The following is a 3,385-nucleotide window of genomic DNA, read 5'->3' as shown; positions in this document are numbered from 1 at the left end:
CTTGAATTTTTCTTTGATCTAACTGTTGTATAGCTCTGTTGTCACCATTGTTGATTCCCACTGATCATCTTCAATGTATATAAAAATTTCATCAATGGATTTAAGGACATATAGACGTATAGCTGGTCCAAATGATTTGGTCTCATTAGAATTTCTGCAATAGTGAGACACATGTTTCATAGCATCTACATGATCACGTCTACTTCTTGTTACTTATATTTGCTACTGAACATTAGCATAATATAATCAATCTAGTTACAAAATAAAAATACTATTGAGAACAACTATAAGTGAGAATATGTTACCAAATTAAAACAATAGCTGATGAAGTTATTACAATCCTGTGTCGCTCACCTTGGTCTATGTGAATATTAAACAAAGGAAGCAGATGGATTCATGACAAAATCGTGTTTTGGTGATGGTGATGTGTTTGTACATCTTACTTTACTGAACATTCTTGCTGCTTACAATTATCTCTATCTATAGTGAACTTGGCCCAGTAGCTTCAGTGGAAAATGTTAGTTAAAATTTACAAATTTTATGAAAATTGTTAAAAATTGACTATAAAGGACAATAACTCCTTAGTGGTCAATTGACCATTTCCGTCATGTTGACTTATTTGTAAATCTTTGATTAACATTATTGATGTTTACAGTTTATCTCTATCTATAATAATATTCAAGATAATAACCAAAAACAGCAAAATTTCCTAAAAATGACCAATTCAGGGGCAGCAACCCAACAATGGGTTGTCAGATTCATCTGAAAATTTCAGGGCAGATAGATCTTGACCTGATAAACAATTTTACCCCATGTCAGATTTGCTCTAAATGCTTTGGTTTTTGAGTGATAAGCCAAAAACTGCATTTTACCCCTATGTTCTATTTTTAGCCATGGCGGCATCTTGGTTGGTTGGCCGGGTCACCGGACACAATTTTAAACTAGATACCCCAATGATGATTGTGGCCAAGTTTGGTTTAATTTGGCCCAGTAGTTTCAGAGGAGAAGATTTTTGTAAAAGATGACTAAGATTTACGAAAAATGGTTAAAAATTGACTATATAAGGCAATAACTCCTAAAGGGGTCAACAGACCATTTTGGTCCTGTTGACGTATTTGTAGATCTTACTTTACCGAACATTTTTGCTGTTTACAGTTTATCTCTATGATAATATTCAAGATAATAACCAAAAAACAGCAAAATTTCCTTAAAATTACCAATTCAGGGGCAGCAACCTATCAACGGGTTGTCCGATTCATCTCAAAATTTCAGGGCAGATAGATCTTGACCTGATAAACAATTTTACCCCATGTCAGATTTGCTCTAAATGCTTTGGTTTTTGAGTGATAAGCCAAAAACTGCATTTTACCCCTATGTTCTATTTTTAGCCATGGCGGCCATCTTGGTTGGCCGGGTGACCGGACACAATTTTAAACTAGATACCCCAATGATGATTGTGGCCAAGTTTGGTTTAATTTGGCCTAGTAGTTTCAGAGGAGAAGATTTTTGTAAAAGATGACTAAGATTTACGAAAAATGGTTAAAAATTGACTATATAGGGCAATAACTCCTAAAGGGGTCAACAGACCATTTTGGTCCGTTGACGTATTTGTAGATCTTACTTTACCGAACATTTTTGCTGTTTACAGTTTATCTCTATCTATGATAATATTCAAGATAATAACCAAAAAACAGCAAAATTTCCTTAAAATTACCAATTCAGGGGCAGCAACCTATCAACGGGTTGTCCGATTCATCTCAAAATTTTAGGGCAGATAGATCTTGACCTGATTAACAATTTTACCCCATGTCAGATTTGCTCTAAATGCTTTGGTTTTTGAGTTATAAGCCAAAAACTGCATTTTAACCCTATGTTCTATTTTTAGCCATGGTGGCCATCTTGGTTGGTTGGGCGGGTCACAGGACACAATTTTTAAACTAGATACCCTAATAATGATTTTGGCCACGTTTGGTTAAATTTGGCCCAACAGTTTCAGAGAAGATTTTTGTAAAAGTTAACGACGCCGGACGCCAAGTGATGAGAAAAGCTCACTTGGCCCTTTGGGCCAGGTGAGCTAAAAAGGGGAAAGTATGACAATAAACAAACACATCATCAAGTGAGAATAAGCTGCGTTTTTGGTGTTAACTGTATTAAATTTTATATGAAATGCTCAGTTAGAAGTCTGGAAAACCAACAATTGAAACCGGAGTGATGTCAACATGGAAATAAGAAGACATAATTTAAACATATTTTATTTGCTTAAATGTGCAAAAGGGATGAGACACAAGTTAATCAAACTTATATAAGTCTTCTCCCAGAGATAAGAAGACATGGTATGATTGCCAATGAGAAACTCTCCATAAGAGACAAAATGTCTTAGAAATTATCAACTATAGGTCACTGTACAGTAAGTGAAAAGAGTTCCAAAAATTTTTTTCTGAGAAAGTTGGAATATTGGTTTGTTAAAAGTCATCAAAACTTATGTAGTACATTGAAGCATTGGCCAAAGATTTGAATATTAGATGAAGGATACTCTCAGGAACAATAGGAATAAAGTTACATCAGTACAGGTGTCAACCTGTTATTAGGAAATGGAAGTGAAACACAGAATTCATACATACATTGTAAGGGTTCCTTTGTGAGTTATTTCTAGTTGTTGTCTTGCTGGTACTTTTTGTTATTTGAAGTTTCTACCAATGTACAATATTATTTTCCAATAAACTGTACCTGAACTAAACATTTGTAAAGTTTCGGCGATTTCTGTAATTTAGTTCTTTTTTTATTTCAATATTACCTATATTTCTCCTATAAGTTCAACAGAAAAAAAGTACCGGAACAAAAATGCATGTTTCTTTTGAAGGCAGATTGTGAGCTTAAATGAAAGGTGACCCAATTTTTTTTATTTTATTTTTCTATTTAAAAGTATATGATAAAGTACATTTATAGAAAATAAAATTGAAATCCTATATCGAAATTTCTTTTTTCGGTTTATACATGCAAGCAAAACCCCAACAAGGGGTCATCAGACGATATCAACTATTCACTTTTCTCGTAGATCTTGACTGCCTGATCATTTTTGCCTATATAAGTTTCTATAGCTATTATACTAGTTCACATATTAGACATCTATGTTGGCAGGCACTATCATCAGACATATTTTTAAACTAGATACCCCTCAGATGATTGTGGCCACATTTTGTTAACTAGTTTCAGGTGAACAGATTTTGTATTTAATAACCTCGACTGATGATGACAATAGACAACATCAGCCATGTGATGAGAAAGGCATCGTGCCGAGTGGGCTCAAAATGAAAAACAAAATTAAAAAAAAGAATAATTTATTGCACCAGTATGTTCAAAATGAAATATACATACATCTGCCTCA

This window comes from Mytilus galloprovincialis, chromosome 1, assembly GCF_965363235.1.
Source record: "Mytilus galloprovincialis chromosome 1, xbMytGall1.hap1.1, whole genome shotgun sequence".
Classification (NCBI taxonomy): Eukaryota; Metazoa; Mollusca; class Bivalvia; order Mytilida; family Mytilidae; genus Mytilus; species Mytilus galloprovincialis.
The sequence above is the reverse complement of the archived record's forward strand: the minus strand, read 5'-3'. Positions refer to the sequence as shown.